The sequence below is a fragment of the Electrophorus electricus genome, chromosome 23 (assembly GCF_041902795.1).
Source record: "Electrophorus electricus isolate QZ-2024a chromosome 23, ASM4190279v1, whole genome shotgun sequence".
Classification (NCBI taxonomy): Eukaryota; Metazoa; Chordata; class Actinopteri; order Gymnotiformes; family Gymnotidae; genus Electrophorus; species Electrophorus electricus.
Genome location: NC_137519.1, coordinates 11779052 through 11799910, shown reverse-complemented (window position 1 = coordinate 11799910; position 20859 = coordinate 11779052). Strand labels below are relative to the sequence as shown.

The 20859-nt window shown below is 45.8% G+C and overlaps 1 protein-coding gene across 3 annotated transcripts in view; it reads left to right on the top strand.

The window, feature by feature from the left end:
* Positions 1-20859, top strand: part of mettl15 (methyltransferase 15, mitochondrial 12S rRNA N4-cytidine) — a 52593-nt gene that overhangs the window by 4584 nt on the left and 27150 nt on the right. The gene's annotated exons all lie outside the window — the stretch shown is intronic.

Genomic DNA, 20859 nt, shown 5'->3' with positions numbered 1-20859 from the left:
CTCCGTGTACTGCACTCCCTTAGACTGGCCTCTCTCGCCTTCTGCTCGCCCATAAATTACCCAAACTACAGCAGCCTCATTAGCTGCCAGATTAGCCTCGGAAAGATTACATTTGCCACAATTGGATATTATTCTATTCACCTTGAATTGCGGGTCCTCTTGGCCAGTGTAGATAACCATTTTACCCTAATTATCTTAGCCATCAGGTTTGTAGCATTTGGCTAATCGAATAATAATAAACCTTGCTAAGCAGTGGGCCGACGGTCCGATTACAGGGGCGAGTCGTGGGAGGGAGGCACAGCATACTCCTGGAGTTGAGGCTTGGGGGGTGGGGTAGGAGGAGGAGTGTGCTTAGGGAGGCGTGGGGTTCCACGCCTTGCACAGTGCAGGCCATCAAATCCTCCCGACCTGCAACCCCATCTACAGATGGGACGATGCCCCAGAGTGAGAGACGTGATGCATCCCTGCCCCTGTCAGGTCTTGTGAATTAGCTCGCGGCCGGCGTGACTGTTGCCTGGGAAGGATCGCACTAAATGAAATTGTGGCAGGGCTGACACTGTCGATGTCATCTCATTCCATCCTGTTTCTTTTCTGTCCCAATCTTGGAGTGCAGATGGAGCCTAACTGAGCGGAACAGATGGATATAAGGAAGTTCACAGGTTCAGAGTTTTTTTTATTCCTTGCCATTTCAGACCAATCTTACAAGCAGATGTGACACAGTGACAGTAATTTTCCTACTGCCTCATGTGCTAGTGCAGGCAGTGTGACAAAGGCTATTGGGGTACTGTTGTCCCAATAGCTTTATTTGGCGCAGCCATTACATCAATGTCATTATTTTTGCAGAAGTGGTCGTTGCACTGGTCATTGTGTGGTTTCCTTTTCACTCTTTTCAATTATGGCTGTCCTGACCATCTTGGTGGAGAATTCACGCTGCTGTAAGGCCATGTCCATTGTAACTAATGCAGGGACATGACCTCCACATTTGATCCAGTTGCTGCCTAATGGCGTTCGTTAGGCTGGCCATTATGGCTCAGCAGCATGGCATGTGCACTCAGGCCCTATGCCACCCGACTTCTGCAGCCATAACAGCAGATGCCCCCTGCCTGGACTCCTGAGTTAGAGAGCGCGGTGGCTTTGGCTCCGCCGAGGGGCCCTTATAGATTCAACCCTGCATCCACCACTGTCTCTCCTGATGCCTCCGCAGAATTTTAATCAGCAGCTGGGCGTGGGCGACTGCTCCTCCGGCGGTACTGAAGGTGTAAGGAATCGAAGTTCTCCTGAATTTACCAACTCGCCGACACCCCCTTCCCCTCATTTAAGTCAGCACATGGCCCGAAATCCCGGCATCTCCTCTGATTATCGGGCGGAAGTTTCTTTCCCCAAGACTTATGGACTAAATGCCTGTGACTGCAGTCTACGATCTTGCCCCGCTGCTGTTTTTCACACAGGCAGGTCCACCCACGGACACACTAGTCTGCTGTGATGGATTCCTCTCTGCCGGCTGCTCCCCGAAGCCTGCCCACAGACGATCGAAACCAGCCGTAGCCTTTATTTATTTATTCCCCCCCCTTTTTTTTTTTTGTCGTGTCTCATTTAGTGGTCCCTCGTTCGGCACTCTGCACGCGCGAGCACACACACGCACACAGACACATGCGCACTCCCACATAGCAGAGCTTCTTCCCGGGCGGGAAGTGGTTTGCTTTGTTTTATTGCTTTTTCGGCATCCCCAGCGCCCCCCCCCCCCCCGGCGAGTGGCTGATCGGGGAATCCTCGGCTCTGGTGCCGGTTCGCTGCACTCGGCGGGAGGGATCTCGGCTAGCGGAGATTAACGAGCCATAGGTCCAAAGCACGTACGACTGACCTGAGATCAGTTTCTCCTATAATAGCAATACAGGAAAGGAGAAACTCATGGATGGGCCCGAAAGGGCAACATCGTACCAATGCAGCACGTCGTGCAACCTGTATGAAGGTCGCAGTCATTAAACCTTCAACTTTATAGAGTGAAAATGGCGATGCTTCTTACCCGAATGCATAATTTAGTTCGGCCTCTGATGGTTGCTTTGTGAATATGCAGGGAATGTGCCACCAGCACCAGTTACACTTCCTTAGTGCCTATATTGGGGTGTGAAGATATGAAAAAGTCTTAAGTGTATACTCATTTCAAATTGATCTTAATTCAAACTGTTTAAAAAAAAATTTGTACTCTTGTCTGCTCCAGGAGTCTTGAGTTTACTAACAGAAAGCACTATGCGTAAACTTTACAGAGAGCAAAGTTTAATCGCTGCTTTTACAGTTTGAAATTGCAGTAAAAACTGGCCAGTCATTTGCAGTGATTCCTGGTGGTGGCATTCAGTTGAATGTTGTTATTGCATTTGTTTAGATTTAGGTGCAATCATTTGTTCTTGTCTTTCACCTGTGGCAGTTGTAGGAAATGTGGACCACATTTATAAATCATAATAAAATGTGGGCATACATCAGAAGGCGTTAGTGTGAAAACCTCAAACAGGATTTATCCAAGCAGTGTAAACCACTAGGAAATAAAATTCACATTAGCATGAAGTAGCAGAACCACGCACATAATGACGAATCCTTTTGCATACGCATAGCTCTGGCTTACCAGCATCTTGAATGAAGTCTTATTGCTTAGCTAAACAAGGACTGAGCGTATTCTGTACGGAGCCTGTGATCAGCCTTGCACATACCTTTGATGTATTGCAGCTAAAAATATCTCCAAATACAAGCCATTAGCAACAATAACTGCAGAGAGGACTGAGGTTTGTAACGATGTATGGTCATAAATCTTTATATTTGTCTAATCATTGATTTTGAAAACTGGTTGCCTCTGTTCACACACAAAGAGAGGGAAATGGTAAAAGTCTTCTTGGTAGCCATCTGGTTTTGATTTTCAATCAATTTTTGTACACTATACAGCAAAGTTCATAAGTTTATATTTGAGCACAAATACATTCAGTAAGGATGGTAACAGAATTCACTGGTTTGTTTGGAAAATCAAGAATGATCTCTTTCAGCTTCAATGTAATTACATTTATTTTAATGGTATTTTACATAACTGGATTAATATCGTTTACTACTGTTGTATATATGATTTCATATTTGTACTGACACTCTGGAAATAAGGCTCGGTAGGTCTCTGTTCATGTTTTACCCAGTCTGAAGCATTAAATAAAAATACATTTTATGCCAATGACTATATTTGCCAGGGTTTTCCACTACCATGCCTACGTGCAACAGGTGGTGCTGAACATTCTCTGGTGCATCTTAAACACTACCCATTAAGTATTTATGACCACTGAGGCCACGCACGAGAAGCTCATTGGGTGACATTTTTCAACGGCCCAATCTGACATCGAGGCCGTCCGCAGTGTGTTCCCTTGCGGTGTTTTTTCCCCTTGCAGCAGTTGGGCATCATCATACTTCAGCCGCAGGGTGGTTTGCAGGGAGATGCGTGCGTAAGTGTGCCGTGAGGGGCTCTCTCCACCCTGCAGGCCGCAGGCGTGTGTGACCGCTCCAGCGCAGCCGTCCGGGCCTCCTCCCCCTCGCCTGGGGCAGTGTTATTTTGGAGGAGTGTGCCCCACTGAAAGAAGAGGCTGGTGAATAATTGATCCCTGTAATTAAACACTCCGGTGAGTGATGGCGGAGCTGATTGACGGCCAGATATTAAGCTCGAACCTCGTAAGGTTGCGAGTTTAGTCTAGGGTTATCAGTGGCCACAAGCATCATCTCTCTCTCTCTCTCTCTCTCTCTCTCTCTCTCTCTCCCTGATCCTGACTTCTCATTACCCTCATGAATAGACAATTTGCCACTGCAGTGGGGGCGCGGCATGAAAGAGGGTCCACGAGTTCATTAGCCAAATGTATTGCGACCGTACCAGGTGGCTGGGCTGGCACAGAGGAGCCTGCCTCCTAGCGCGAGCTCGGCAGGAGCCCTTGAGCATCCCATATCACCACGGCAACACACCCGTTGAACCCACCTCCCACCTCTGTTTTTGGTGCTCCCTCTCTGGCAACGTTTGTGGCAAGCTTGCGCCAGAGCAGTGACGTTTCTGTATGAGCCAACGGTGTCGCAGACCTCGAACTTTGACCCAGGGCCTTTGTCGCGCAACGTTCACAAATGTTCTAGAAGTTTCTGTGGCATTTGATTTAGATTTGGCATCACCGTGCATAGAGGCGTCGTTTTCTGGGTGTCTGTTAGTGGAAACACGAAAACCTGTGCCTTAACGATGAGAAGGATGATTACACTAATGAGGCGAGTGCCTCGTCAGTAGTGGAGTAGTGGGATGATATCTGGGAAACTGCACCTGACGTGCAGCTTTAGTAACTCTTATTTCAGCGTGCGCGCTCTCCGCGAGGGACTAGAATAAATAAAGTGAAGCCTCTCCAAGACACGAGCTAAGTTATTACGGAAGGTTTTATTACAATATTTACATTTGCGCCTACCGTGTGAGCGTGGGTTTGCTAATCAGATGTATGCCCTGTGGACAGCTGGATAGAGCGATGACTCATCGCTGCAACATGGCCTTGATTGGGGTTTGTACGGAAGCTTAAAAACCGCAGGCACGTTGTCATTTGAATGATCATGCTCCATAATTCATCACAGCAGATTTTCATGGTGAAGGCTCACTGGGAGAGGCTCGGCTGACAATCCACAATGTCTTTGTTGCTGCTGTTGATGTTCTTGCGTGTTGTTGGGGACGGGCTACATGTTGAAAGGCTGTGGTGAATATCGACTTGTGATGCAGCGGCTGCATGTTGAGCGCGCACTGATTTTGCACTGTGGTCGGATGTTGCTCCAGTGAAAGCAGGCTGAGTAAATGCATTTCCAATCCCAGCCGCTGAGTCTAGGCTGGTGAAACTTTCCAGTGGCCATCGCCGCAGTCAGCCACGTTGAATGCACTAAACACGTTACCTTGGCACACTTCCAAAGGTCACCATTTCTTCCCCAAAACAAGGAGCAGCGTAAGAAATTATGAGAGGGGAATGTGTTGCGAGCATTCTCATGGCTGTCTTAGCCACCATGGATGTGACTCAGTGGGTGCATTATGGGAAAAGCCATCTGAAGACGAGGCACTGTATTTAACGGGTCAGATGGACCTTGTATGCATTATGTATTTTTATTTATTTTTTTGGTGGTGGTGGTGTTTGGACTAGCTCTTTTACCCTGTTATTTCTCTTTTTCTTTATGGGCATTTCTCCTTCTGCAGACAACAAAGGGAGAGAAGTCAACGCGAGCCTTAGTGGGGAAAAAAAAAAACCAGAAAGTTTTCTCACCACATGACTCAGCTCCCTGACTCAGAGCTTTCTCGACCGGACGTGGCCTGGACTAACTAACTAGGATAAGACTCCAGATTAATTACAGCACCACTGTTTCTCTGAAACACCGGACTGAGAACTCTTAAATGTAAACCTTTTGTTATCACAACTGGCATCCACGTGGATGCCAGTTGTGATAACAAAAGGTTTACATTTAAGAGTCTGTGGATGTCACCTGCCTTCTGGGTGGTGGTAGGGTGGGGGTCTTGTTTCAGTCTTGGTTGTTTCGTGTGCTTTCGGTGACGGAGGCCTACTTATTACATTATGAATGGACATGATAGTTGGGAAGATGGGGTGGGGTGTTGTGGCTTTACGTGACAGGAATTGTAATGTATGAGGGCTCATTTTGCCATGGTGAAGCAGGTGTCTTGGGTGCTTATGGGTGTCTGGGAGAGGGGATCATAACTCGGGTTCAGACCAGTGAGTCAGAGCCTCGGGCAAAGGCCTTTTTACGATGCGCCAGTTCAAATAAATCATAATGAACATTTCCTGTCAATTTTGGGCTTGTCACTTGCTGGTTTTATTATGCTGTCCAGTGCCCTCACCTGTCGTTAAAGCCTGGCATGCATGAACAATACTTTTGTTCAATCATTTTGCAATTCAATGCAAGACCATCATGAATTGGTGAGGCTCGAACTGGCAACCATCCGATTACAAGTCAAGTACCTTAACCCCTGAGCTACCACTGCCCCATAAATCAAGCGTTGTCTCAAAAACTGTGGTGTCCCTTGCAGTTTTGGTTCCTCTTTCCTTGTAGATCAGAATCTATTACAGGTAGACCACTGTAGGAGCCACCCCTCAGAGGCTGCCGGTTATTTATAATAGGTGAGCTATTGTAGAGTGACGGTACATCTGCCTTCTGGTCCAGCTCAAATAGGGGAGGTGGACTGGATGCATTACCCCAAGCAGTGCTGGGTTTACACCGGACCTTGCATGAAGAAACAGAAGGGCCAAAGATGTGAAAGGCCCCGCATTACTTGAAAATGACTTGGGGTGATGGCATATGATCATGGTCAGGGTTAGTCATATTTGTGTAATTATTTACAGTCCTTCAGGTGGGCAGTGTTGCCCATCAGCAGGGGCATTTCCAAAGCTAAATGATGAAGAAAAAAAAAAGCGCTCTTGTAGATTACCTGGTAGTGTAAACAGAGCAAGGTCCTAGCAAAACCAATTCCAAGGGAGCACACAGAGTAATAAATATGTAAATCTCTCTGAATAAAAAGGAACCAACAAGGGGTGGAGTCAAAGGTGATATCATCCCCCAAACTACAGAGAAAATAGAGTAGAGCTTGTGACTATCCACACACACACGGCAAAGGACTTTTAAATTCTACCCCATTAATGCGTTTTTTTTTTTTTTTATTATGAAATTTCCCAGACATTCTGTGTATTACTCTTTCTTTCAATGGGAGGTTCTGCACTGAGTGTGTAATTTAGTTTAAGGTCAGCCTACTTTAGGAGTATCATCTCATAAGAAAGCTGTTTTTGGGGCACCATACTGTGTTACCCTGTTAAGGTAATATTGGTGTTAGGTGTCACAGAGCTTTGCTAGGTGATGCTACAGAGGCACAGCAGTGGTGTCAGGACTCTGGCCGTAGAGCAGGTGAAATATCAGATCAGTTTCATTTCTATAGGTGCTGTACAATTCTATTGTCAAGACGCACTCAATGAAAAAGTGGCTCCTCAAATCCCATTCATTGATTATGGCCTTTTAAGACCAGGGGCATCAGAAATCCCGCCCCTGCCGAGTTACCTGCACAGGTGGTAGGTTTGGGAGGGAGGAGTCTCAGTATGACCGAGACAGGCTAGCAGCACGCCATCAGGGTCTGAGGGACCAGAGATTTAGCAGTGTGTGATTTAAAACCCTCTAACCAGACATGTTAAAGTATTCAGAAGAGGAGTTTTGTGTTTCATTGTGTACTATGGTTGTGTACTCTGCTGTAACTGGTATCTTATTAACGAGAATTAATGTGAATAATGAAACCTAGAATAATCCTGTAATATTTTCAGAAAATTGTATTTGGGTAGTATGCCGATCTGTAATTTAAAGGATAAAACTTGTCTCTATGCTTTTTTTTATTATATAATTTATATAATAGTTTGCCTTGAGAGTGTTGGGATGATGACCTCTGTCGTGGTATGAGTGCCGTGTTTGAACACACTGACTTCAGTCTTTTAGCCATGATACATCTAATGTTAAATGTTGGTCATCCTTCATTACACCATTTTATTCTTAATTTGCTTCTCCTCATGTTGCTCAGGGAGAGGTTCCCCCCAGATGCCACATGAACATACTGAAAAATGCAAAATACAAAACTGATAAAGTGTAACTTTTTTAGTTACTTTGTGAATTACTTTTGTTCCAAAACAGCTAGTTAGTTTGGGTAAGGTAGATAAACACATTAGTTGCCCAGCATGCAAACTTTTTGCAAAGTGTTTTTACCCTCAGTAAATGTTAACGTCAAAACAATATTTGCATGATTTGTGTTGGGAACTGCTAAACTGACTTTCCTGGCAATATTTTCCCTTAAGATAGCTAAACATAAAACCACAATCTAGACTTTACTGCCTCAGGGCAATGTGGATATGGCCTAGGCCTATGCGTTGTTCGACTGAGTACAGTTTTCTAGAATTCTCCCTTAATTCAAATATAGCTGGTAAGAAGCTTGCTGCAGCCTGGATATTGTCACCCCCCAGCCTACCGTGAGTCAGCAGTGGGAAAACCAATGCACTTGTTTCATCAGTGTAGGCAAAACATGTCAGCTTATTATTGACAGCAAGTGAAGTTTGGAACTTATGGATTCATCATTTGGCTTGTAAGGAAGTCAGCATTAACCCGAGAGGAGGATTACGGCTGCGAGGCCGTGCTGTTTTGGGCCAGAGGTACTGCACGGCCCACCTGGTGGAAGGATCCCCTCTCAAACCCCCCACCCCCCGGGATAAGCCACCTCCCCCCGTTGTCTAAGGCACAGGTCTTGCTGAGGCCGGCTCTCGCCAGCGCAATCTAGCATGGTATTGTACAGCAGGCGGGTCATCTGTTGACATTGTATTAGTGTCATAAGGTACTACATGTACGCTTGAACTCCATTGATTCCAGTGCAAACACTTCCAGGTGAATGGCAGGTATTTGCTTGTGCAAGCAAGCAGCAGGCTTTTCTCTGTCATCTGCAGGTTAACACACTCTGTTATTGTGCTCTGAATGGGCGAACACAGGAGGCGTACAGGTGTGATGGCTTATATACACTGACAGAGACAGGCGCACACGTGCACACACACAATAATGCCTATTGCCTAATACGCTCCAAGCTATTAGTTAAAAGGGTTATGCTGGTTCTTTATAAGCAAGACCATGTGACACTCAAGCAGTCCTATGCAAAACAGCTAGAAATCAGAAAGTTCATGTTTGGTGTCATGGTGGTTTGGTGGTTGCGATTGGTATTCGTTTTGGTTCTTTCATGCAGCTAAGTGGACTTTTATTGCGGTCTACTTCAGTCTACTGGAAGTTTCGAATTAGTTGTAGGATTCCCTCATTTTGGAATGATCTTCCCATTTCATGAAATCAGTTTGCAATAAAATTGCTCTTCTCTCATGCACTTACACAGGTAACAATTTGATTGACATTTCTTAGCAAATAAAATAAAACAGCAGAAGTGCTTTGCAGTGTTTGGATTGGCGAGATATGGTACAGTGCAAAAGTCTTAGGACACCATTCGATTTGTTGTTTTAGCAATGATGAATGATCATATGAAATGATTTTTCCCCAGCCTCTTCATTAGAATACAACCAGAAAATGCAGGAAATATGGATGTAGTATTAAATAAAAACTGAGGCTACAGACTGAGACTATAAGCTACAGTGGCCAGTCTTTAGTTTGACCGCCTCTTCTAATTCAGCAATAGCAGGAACCTGGCTCTCTTAAACCTGCATGGAATGAACCTGAATGGAATGTTACCAGAACATTACTTCAGAAAACACCAGAAGAGATCAACATGTGCTTAGTGCGAAGGGAGGTCACACTAAATACTGAGGTTTGCCCGTAGAAGCTTTTTTGTTTTGAAAATTGTTTTTTAAAAAATTATGTACATATTTCCTATACATTCTGTTTGTATCTTAATAAAGAGAATGAGGAATAATTATATATGGTCATTACACCATTGTTAATACAACAAATCTAATGGTGGCCTAAGACTTTTACACAGTACTATATATAATAATGAATATATAATATAATGTAATATTAGCAAAATAGCTTAATGTACAATCAAGTAGTGCCGTTTCGGCGTGTTAGCGTTGCACCACTGTTGTTTGCAGACTATCTATAATTGTTGCTTTTTTAATGAAACCATTGGTCAGTGTTGTTAGAAGAGCCAGTGACGTGGTAGGTTACTTAATATATTGTGATACCAATTCTGTACATCACATCACTAACCCATGCCATGATGGGCCATAATATTGCATAAGACTGAGTCAAGCTACTGGCTCATTAAGACGTTCTTCATAAGTTGAATCAAGTGTGTTCTAGTAAGACACTAAACTGCAGAGGACTGTGGTGCTTCAGATGGATGAATCCTATTCCAACCTCTGTTGCTAGGGCTGCATGATATATAGTTTGTCACTGCAGTGTTGGCCTTTGCAAAACTGCTATTGCAGAAGGTTGCAATATCCAAATGTAAATTTTCTTCTTTTGTCCTGTGAACCTCCTGACCAGATTGCATATGCGTTTGCTTATTACTGGGGGAGGGGACATGATTTAAACGGAGGTATTTGCATCGTCGAACAAATGGAAATAATTTTAGCAAAAAATAATGTGGTCCACTCCTTAAATGTCACTTCCATCAAATGCATTTTTAATTTACTGTAAGGCATGTTGCGGTATTACTGGCTGTAGCCACGGTTCTGAAGCTTTCACTAGGAGGATGCGAAGAACGAATACGACAGCTATATCTCTATGGCTAATTTTCCCTCACCTGGCAGTAGATCTTCCTTGTTGCTTGTATGTCCTCCTCCTTTATCGTGAGCACAGAGTGGATGCAGCCTTCTGTACTGCTTAAAGGAAATGGCTGCGCGTTTGCTTCTGCCGTTAAAGGATGCCAGCCTGCCATGCTAGTGGTACTGCCTACAAGCCAACAAGGCATTAATGAACTAAACATGAACCTTGTCGGCCGGTAAAACCAGGGTGCGCGTTTACATTTTCTTATGCAACATCAAAACCTGAAATAGCTACCTTCCCTCTAATTGATTTAGGTGGCGCTGCAATCTTTGTTCAGGCAGCAGAGGGGAGGTTTTGTTCTCGCGAGCTGTGTGGGTGAAAGTTCCCATCTTTTCCACTGGGATTGCCTGGTTCAAGGTGGGCATGACAGGTTGACAGTGTGACAGCCCGACCCGTCTGTCCCCCGCCGCCTCGTCCTTCGGCCCACCTCGGCCTGGGCTGAGGGGGTGTTGCGCGGCGCAGTGATGTGATAACCAGGGTAGACTGCTTCCCCCGCAGACAGAGAGCCGCGTGGATGGTGCGCGGGCTCAGCTGCCCATCCACCCACTCCATCGCCGGCTGCGCTTCTTAATGCCACAGGACTTCCTCCTGCCATCGGCAGGATTGCCTGCTTCGAGTCTCCACCATCACCGTTGTTGTCAAATGGCGAGTGAGATTTTCAGGTCTGGGTCCTGTTACCAGTAGAACAGAAATGGTTGCTGCTGTTGTGCAGTTTATGTATATGTGCATTTCCAACACTTCTTTGAGCATGATGTGTTGATGTGTGATTTTTTGTTTGTTTGTTTAAGGAGTTCTGTGGCAGTCTGGAGACTTTCCTTGCACTGTTTCTACAGAGTTGAGGGAGCTGTTAGGTGTGTGTGTGTGTGTGTGTGTGTGTGTGTGTGTGTGTGTGTGTGTGTGTGTGTGTGCACGCTCCTCTGGCCAGCTCTCTGTAAGTAGGTTGCCTTGCTGCAACTCCTGTGCTCTTCCCTCATCCAGCAGCTTGAGCTGTATGAAGTCCTCCATGAACTGCTAATTCCACAGTCTTAAAACGGTTCGCCCTGGGGCAGCTTCTGTCAGACTCCTTCTCCTGCACCACCTCGGCACGTAACCTCCCTCCCTCTCTCTCTCCCTGTCCTTTTATCTGCACCTCTTTCCTTTTTGCACTATTATTAAACAACCGGAAGCAACTTCTCATGGTGGCTTCAAGTTGGATCTCTCTCCCCCTCCCTCCTTTTGTCCATCATCACTCTGAGATGGGCATGTATTCGTTTTGCTGGGCTTTTTATCACATCCTAATGGTCCTGGATCAGCGCCGCCTTTGTCCACATCTACAGCCATGAAATTCACCTTCAGGATGGGAGTCCATATTTTTCTCTCTCTCGCTCTCTCTCTCTCTCTCTCTCTTCTCCTCCCTCCCTCCCCGACGATCCTTGCCACTGTCTTTTATATTCCGTGTGTATAGTCCAAGGCCTTAAAACAACCTCTCGGCCACCGCAGCCCTGCACGCTTGACTTTGATTGCGTTGTGGTTTAAATATAGCACGCATTGTTTCCTTCCTAGCATGGCACTCCTGGCTTTAGCCAAGCAAGCAGGCCCTTCAAAGGGGAGCAGCGGTGGACCGTAGCCTGCTGGGGAATGGCTCGTGCTGCATGGGATGTGACCCCGTTCCCTTTGTTTTGTTCACGTTTAGTCATATTAGAGGAGGCTTTTTGGCATCAGCAGGTCTTTTGAGTCCTACCCCACTTTCGCACAGCAGTTACCCCATAAGAGCAGCAGTCGGAGCCATGGACCCTCTGAGCAAATCGCTCTAATTGGTAAAGACACTTACGGGGTCTTTTTTGTTGTTTTGTTTTTTAATGTAATTAGATTTTAAACCAGTTAATGTTGAGTTGCTCAGTTTTTAAGCATCGACTAATTCCACAAAAGAACAGAGTCATCTAAAATACACTTATAGTGAAAACCCATGGAGGGAAGAAGGTACTACTGTAAGATGTTCTGGACCAAAGTGTCACATAAATGCTGTAAATGTGATGATCATAATCATGGTTATGATCAGGTTAATCGTGACAATGCTGTAATCTGTCCAGGATGATCAAACCCCAGGATGGATTACTGTTCTCTGTGACAGTCTTTGAAAAGGGAATACCATCAAACATAAAGCTTGAGACTCAGATCTTGACTTGAACAGACATAGATGCTCAAAGTGTATTTGGAGACATGAGGTTTTACTCCAAGCATTGAAGAACGACCATGTGTTTCACTTTTACCTTCCCTACATTTAAGAAGAAACATTTTATTTATTAATTTAGTCAGTTAGCTTTTATTTCTGGGCATTTAATTTTGTTTGTTGGAGGGCACTTTTGAAAATTAAAGGAACTTTTAGATTGTTCCATTTATATTTGCAGTACTACTCAGAATACACACTGCTGCCTCTTATACAATGTAGCTTCTGCACCATACATTATGTGGGACTCGCAGTACACGGACAGTTTATGGTGGAGCCACAAGAGGCATCGCACTTGTTTTTCATGGCCTCACTAATGTGCAGGTTTTGGAACGTGCTCTTAGCTTCCTTACCAGTGTATTCTACCTTTTTAAAATTCAGAGCGAACAAATACGCACCCTTCCTAAATCACAAGTACATGGTTAAACACAACAAGGGCACACTTGCGGCATTGGGGAACGGCAGCGTGTTTAATACGGGGTCTGTTCTCCTCCTTCTTCCTTTTAATTTTGATGAAGATGATGACACAGGCTCGTGCTGGCATGCTGGGCTCATTATGGGTGGTTACAGGAAGTTATTCGCTAGTTACCGAGAGAGAGGGAGAGAGAGGGAGGGAGAGAGAGAGAGGGAGGGAGAGAGGGAGGGAGGGGCAGAAGTATAATTCATGGGTTGGGGATATGAGTCATACAGACTCTCTTTTCCCTTCACCTCCAATAACAAAACATCTCATTATCAGCTGTCATTCATGACTGCCAGACAGCAGCACAACTACACAGCTGCTCTAAAACATTTAGCTATTTCCCATGTCACTGTCAGGGTCTCTCAGTACCCCGTGTGTCCCAGGGGATTGGGGGTGGGGTGGGATGGGGTGCGTAAACGTGTAAATGGTCATGTGTCTGGGTACCTGTCGTCATTGTTCTTTTGGTTAAAGGACAGTTTGCTCTGCCCACGCATTGGACAGTTTCTTCCTATGTTCCCAGTGGACTGTGGGCCAAAGCCCCTCTGTTCCCAGGGTCCTATATTCCCCATATTCATATGGCACATAATGGGAACGTGACAAAGGGCCCTGTGTTCCTCAGTTCTACATGTGCTCTCCCAGGTTCCTATGTTGCCCTGCTCTATGTAGCACATAATGGGAACTTGGAAAAGGTGTTCCCCAGCTCTCTATTCACTTAATACGACATGTGCTATTGTGGGGAATCATCAAAGGGGTTTTCTGTTCCTTAGAACTGTCGTATGGTTCTATATATAATGGGTTAAAGTTAGGCTTAGGAAAGTTAATGTATTAACAGAATATTGAATTTGGGGATCATGGGGACCTGGGATATTCGGACCCTTGGATCATAGGGACCTGAGATCACAGGACCATGGGAACATCCCGTGGCTGTTCGCCTCCACCTCTCCCAGGAACAAACCGACCTATGAGCCCTTTAGGTCCAGGCTGCCTATGGCGCACTGCATCATGCTTCGCCATTTCCACCACCTGCCCAACAAAGGGCAGCAATCATTTTGATTCTTTTTTTTTTTTTTTTTTTTTTAAAGACCTGATGAAATGTTCCCAATACTCATTGCTAAGGTGCAGCCTGGAAGGTGACGTGAACAACAGTGCTTTAGCAAACAGACTCATAATAGTTGCTTGATTTTGTGTCAAGGACCATGCTTAGAACTGTTTTTCAGAGTACCAGTAATTACACTAAGCATTGTACTACATATCGCATCTGCCTTACAGACTTACAGAATCAGTGTTTTGCAGAAGTGTCATAGTCTTATTATTATAGCGAAGGAGAATTTGGCCTATTAAAGAAATATTTACTAGAATGCATTATGTTAATTAATGTAGACCAATACACACTCACATGCACAGACCAGCTCTAAGCTTTTCTCTCATGGACATGCATACACACACACATATACATACACACACACACACACACACACACACTCACGCACCTACTCTTTCACAAATGAGGCCTCTCTCCCTCAAACACGCACTCACACTTGAAGTACAAATGAGTTTTCTCCCCATTGCACATAGGCACGCTCAGACACACGTGTCTGCGCACACACTTGGTTGAGTGTGTTCTCTCTCCTGTAGAGTGTCTGGTGTAGGTGAAGCAGTTGAAGTGGCCCACTCCAACAGGCCCTGACTGACAGTGGAGGTGCCATCCCCAACAGCAGGCACAGCAAGCGTGGGTGCCCCCGATACAGGTTCCTTCTCAACCCCCCCCACCCAGAACCACAGGTTATCCTTCAACAGATCCACCAGCCTTTATGCCCCCATCTACACACTGGGCCGCAGCCCCCGGGCCGTCGGCCCGAGAGTGATCGCAGGCCCATTAAAGACTTTATAACCCCAATAAGGCAGTTAACCAGCAGTGAAACCATGGTAGAAATCAATAGGGCCAATTTATTTCATTATGATTATTATTAATTTTCCTCTATGTTAAAGTTCCTCTATGTCTTCGCTCCCTGTCTGTCCCTGTCAGAGCTCATTGCTCTGGACGTGTCAGACGGAGACATCCTGGCTGTAACGCTCACCTGGGCGTCCATGATGCAGCAAAGACGAACACAGCTCCCACCAGTCCTGAGAACTAGCTGAAATGCACTTGAGCTTCTTTGCTGCGTTTTTCCTCCATGTTGGGTAAAAGCGGCTAACCTTGCGAATTGAGGCTGTCTTTCAATTCACATGGTGATTACCAAGGAGGAACCTAAGCTTCATGGTGTTCTTCTTTTTTTGTCCCAAGAGGTACTTGAATATTTCTGTCCTTGTAACATGGGCAAAGCCCCTGAATAGAACATGGCTGAAGAGGTGTTGAGCGATTCCCCTGAGGGGTACAACACTGGTTTTTCAATGAATCTGTTCTGGACAGAATGCACCTAGCTCCTGTATGCCATATCCCTCATTTAATGGTCTTAAGATGCCAGCCAAAAGATGAATTAACTCAAAGGCTAAAAGCAGTGGAAAAATGTGTGCTCAACTTGGCTATTTACCAAAAGGTAATTAAAGCTCCAGTTAAATTATTTTCATGCAATATTTATATAAAAAGTGTGTTTTTTCACTAAAATGAATGATTGAAATACCTTTCTGGATGAATAATTCTGAAATCTGTTCAGAAGAAACAAAACTAATGCTTCTGTTTCCACCTCTATTGTAGCAGATTAGCATGTCTCCCTCAACAGTGCTTCTGTATAGGCCACTGGGAGAAGGGAGTATTGTTTCTGAAAGCTACCAACTGCATGTTAAAGGTGAAGTTGGAGAAAGTGGTCCCTCTTGCGCACGGTGTACCCTCCAGCCTTGGGTACCGGGCAGCATGACAAAAAGTGCATGGCGAGGTGATGGCAGACTTGGTGACGTGAAGGTGTGGAGCCCGAGGTGGTCCTGGCAGGCAGGCCTGACGGAGACGAGCATACAGGGTACGGATTACCGCAGCTCAGAGAAAGCCAGGTGGTCTCAGGGACTGACGGAACTTACAACTGGATTCTTCTCTTTTTTTTTTTCTTTTTTTTTTTTTACTGCATTGCTAAGTTTCAGTGTCCAGACTAGCCCGGGGCCTTTGTCTCTCCCTAACCTGAAGCAGACAAACATGAGCACACACACTCGCGCAGACATTCGGATACGTTCGCTCTTCACACAGACACACTGGCATAGGCATGAGGAATTTTTATTTTTTTTTCTCCTCCACCGCTTCCACAGGCAGCAGGGTGCTCTCTAAACATGGTTGTCGTGGCTGCCAGGTTTTTGCGTGCAAAAGCAAGTGCTGTTTTCACTCGACGAGTCGCGCCATGCTCTTCTCGAGCTTAGGAGGCTTCTGTATGTGGGCTTTAGCCCTCCACGCAGCCGCTCTGCACACATAAACAGACCAGGAATGCGCCATGCTTCATCAACCCCCCCCCCCCCCCCACCATCAAACAAACGGCCGATTTGCACGAAAAATAAGCCTTACAGGAAGAAAGAGCCTTATGCAAGTCTCTCTTCTTTCCTTTGTGAGTTTTGACTAATCGATTACACAACGTACGGTAATGATGCCACTGTTCATTCTTTCAGAGTTTTGACTCTGTGGCTCCTCTTTGCCTCGCCTTCCAACAACTCGTGGAAGCTTGTCAGGTAGGTCCCCTCAAATCCCATTAAACAAACAGCAAGAGGCAAGAGAGGACATGCGTTTTGGCCGCATCCATCAATGTGTACAATCAACGACACAATTACCCCTTGACAGAGTAATTGCAAGGAACTTTTACCTCATTGGCTGGCTAGCCTCCCCTCTTTCTCTCTCTCTCTCAATCTCTCTCACTTGCTTCATGTTTGCAGACTGTAAAATCTGGCAGTGACCCAGTTGCCAGAATTAAGGGGTTTCTGGGTCAAGTTTTTGTCTCGTTGAGCATTGCCGAAAGTTCTGCATGCCCACCTGCTTCACGTCGATTCCACTTCATGTGCCAGATCTGCTCCTGGAAGCCATCTTGGATTTCGCTGTGACTTACACATTACCAGCGGTGACAAGAAACTACTTATTAAGTGTGTGGAAGGATTAAATAAAAGCATTCACTGTTCCTTTGACTACTGAAGAAACTTTGGTCCATTTGGTGATATCCAGTTTTCTGTAATTGTTCAATTTCATTACATTTGGTTTGGGACATTTGATTAGAAATAATCCTGCTAGCTTCAGTAGTCGGGTTAATAAGTAAAGAAGCAGAGTGCTGTATTTAGTGCATCTAAGCATTAAACGTTAAGATTTATTGTCATTCTAGCAACCCAAACCCAACTGATGAGATCAATCCCATTTTTTCCTGGGAAGGAGCCACAGCTAGAATGGGAGGAGCAAGGATTCAATGATTAAATATACAACATGTGTATGGTCAACCTGTCATGTACTCGACTTGTAATCAGAAGGTTGCTAGTTCAAGCCCCACCACCTCCAAGTTGCCACTGTTGGGACCCTGAGTAAGACCCCTAACCCTCAATTGGTCAAGTTGTATTCAGTCATAATTGTAAGTCGTGTTGGATAAAAGTGTCAGCTAAAAGCTGTAAATGGAATATAAATCTCTTCAGAAGGGTATTTTTGAACAGAGAAACATGCTTTCCCCAGCAAAACTTTGGAATACTGTGTCAAAATAATGACCTCAAATGTATTTTTATAATGTTGTACCCCAAGCTTGGGTCACCCCATTGGTTGAGCTGCAGGTCTTCCCACAGGTCTGCTCTGAGAGTGCAACCAGGGAGCGTTGTTCCCGGGACAGCCCTTCTCAGGCTGTCCTGTGAAGCGGCCTTGTATGAGAATCCAGAGCAGAGCGTGGGCCACTTCACACCCGCGAAGTTTGCGACTGTTGCCCACCTGTTTCCACCACGACCGTAGAATCTCCTTTACCGGAGGTTTGTGAAACGTGGATCCTAACGAGCAGTGTTCTTCATTAGTGTGGCTACGCAATTATGTGAGAAGGGAATGTTCTGCTGAACACCAAATAAGGATGGGGGGGGACGGACGAAGAAACCTTTCCGCCCCATCCGTGTCGTGCCATGGCAACCGAATGACGGGGAAACGCGATCCTGTTCCAGGCAATCTCTCTCCTTAATGGTGCACCTCTTGGTGTAAGGAGATATTTCTAAAAGTCCCCTGGTGACACTTTAGACCCCCAGCTGTAACTGAACTGGGCAGGAGAGCCACAGGTAGAATTTGAGGCGTCTCTCAGGTTCCCGGCCCTCCTTTGCTTATCGCAGTGCATGAATGAGAGATGGAAGCGTTGACACATTCTCTGTCTCTTTTTCTTTTTCTCTTGCGCTTTCTCTTTTGCTCTCTTTTGCTATTACTATACTCCAAACAGTGTCATCAGTGGCCAAAACTCAGTAACAATGCCTACCTTTAATGACGAGACCATAGACCGTTTCTCTGGGATAGGTTTTGTTTTTATGTAACCAAAGATTTGCTGTTTTTCTTATATATTGCAGTTGACCAAGAGACTAAACTGGTACAGTGAGGCTGCAGGGGGTGGGTCTTTAAGTGTCCTCTGTTCTTGATGTGTGGTGATCCAGAGCTACTTCTGACTCTCCTGTACCCTCTGCTGGCAAAGGCAGTAACTGCATCCACACTTTGCCATCTGAACCATGACACTACACACACAAACACACACACACACACACACAATTAGAAGGGCAACACCCTGTATAGTGCCTCTTGATCAAACAGCGGCACTTGACATTACAGTGTGTTCCTCTTCCCCATCAAATGGACCACTATCACACAACAATGTAAAAAGAAACCTATAGCCCAAACTGATGACCAGTGAGTGAGCATAATCGGGCTGTTTCCCACGACGAAGCACCAGGGTGGAGGTCGGGCGTAGTTTCTCTTCCCTTCGCTCGCACCTTTTCCCTCCCCTCCCTGAGCTGTGTTGGCCCTGAAGGGCCTGGGGTGGCACGGCCTCCGACACCGTTCTGTATGAAATATCAGTGCAGATGACTCACTTCGACTTCAGTGTAAATCACCATTGCAAATGCCAAGCCCATTATAGCCAAATCCTTCAGGGAGTTGTTACGTCCCTCTCCGCTGGTAGAGAAGGCTGGTCTCTTAAAGGGCCAGAGTAGCCCCCCCCCCCCCCCAGTACCACTGGCGTTAAATGCTGCAGGAGGCATTAATTTTTTAGCACGTTTTAGTTCATCTTTCTAAAAACAGACACACCACGTAAACAAAAACTGATAACTGGGATAGTATTATTCTTTCGGGAAAGCTGGGATCATAAAAGAAAGATGATCCCCAGCCCCACATCCAGTGGCACTCCCATGAGAGCAGGTTGCTATTTTGGGTCTGTTCGATACTTTCGTCATTGTAAGAGGTAGGCACAGGTTGTTGTGTCTGATGCTGCGATGTTGCCGTTTGCGTCACCCTGGCTTTAAAAAAAAAAAAAAAAAAAAAGCAGCACTTCAGACCTCTCAAGGTTACGTTGGAGGGTGCTTTTGATTGACGGCAGCACTGCAGAATCTCATCGAGAGTCTTTCCATGCTGATGTGCAGACGTACTAATCTCGGGCGTGATGCAAAAGGCTAGACTGCGCTTTAGAATATAATTTTTTATGATAATAGGTAGTAGGGTGTGAACAAAACCACTGCTCACTGTCCTCTTTAAAGCAACATGCAAATTCTCTATTTTGTGGATTGCAAAGATGAATGCCAAAAGCCCACATGCTCTTGCCATTTTAAAAAGGGTTCAGTCAAGTGTGCACTTTGGGTAACTAAACAGCAGTCAGCAGCAGACGTGCATGCGCATTTCATGTTTCATTTTGCAGCCGCGGTGAGAGAGAGAGAGAGAGGAATCGGCACGGCCCTGGGGATACTCAGCGCAGTGATGGTGCACAGAAGAGCACCGAGTCATGCTGACTCGACGAAGCCCAGCCTGTCTATGTCACTTCAGCGTAAGGCGATATTTCCAAAAGTCCCCCAATGACACTTTAGACACCCACTGGGTGGCGGGGCCGATTTTGCAGTGTCTCTCAGGTTCCCAGGACTCCTCTGCTCCGCTTCGCACCTATGCGCAGGTGCGATGACAGGGTGACGCTAGTGGGTAATTAACTGGGCGCAGAGATGCTGTAGGGAAATAACACCACAACATCAGCAGTCTCCAAAGCCTTCCTTACCCCCTGACCCAAAACATTTAGTGTGAGCTGGGTCAGGCACCCACTAAGCAACTTAGACAGCCCTCCAGATCATCATGGAAAATCCAAGGCCCATGATGACACTGATAGTGGTGACTGGTTCAGGAGACTTGTAAGGACCAGCAAGAGTGCTTGTTTAAATTTTGCTGCACATTCACAGGAACATTTTCAAATCTGACTTTAGATTTTTCACGAGGTACTGTGGTGCTTTGGCTGGATGATGCTTCTGTTTAAACCATTTCGCTTTCCTTGCCGTCCAAGGCCGTTTTGATGCGCAATTTGATGTTTGCATCTACTTTGGCAAATTTTTTTACGGACGCCTAGACACAGTTTAAAGTTTCTGAAGGAAAACAGCTGCTCGCCAGCTCTAGAGAACAGCGACTGAGCAAAGAGCTGTTGCCCAGTCCTGCAGCACGCAGTTCCGGGCTGAGCCATATGAAGGGGTTATAGCCGCGTCTGGAGTAATCAGAGGCCTGTTCCTTCCTGCCGCGAGATCCAGACATAGCAGCCTGACCCTGGAGCACCCCCACTGCTGGCCATCGCCGTCTCGCTCAGGCTGACATGAAAAGAGTCGGCCGCCAGTGTGTGTCATTTCGCACATTTTGATTGCTACCAGAGGGCCATCTTGGAAAGTAAAGGAAAAAGCTTGGATTCTTTTTTTTCCGCTCTGTCAAAGCACAAATTTAAAGAAAAAA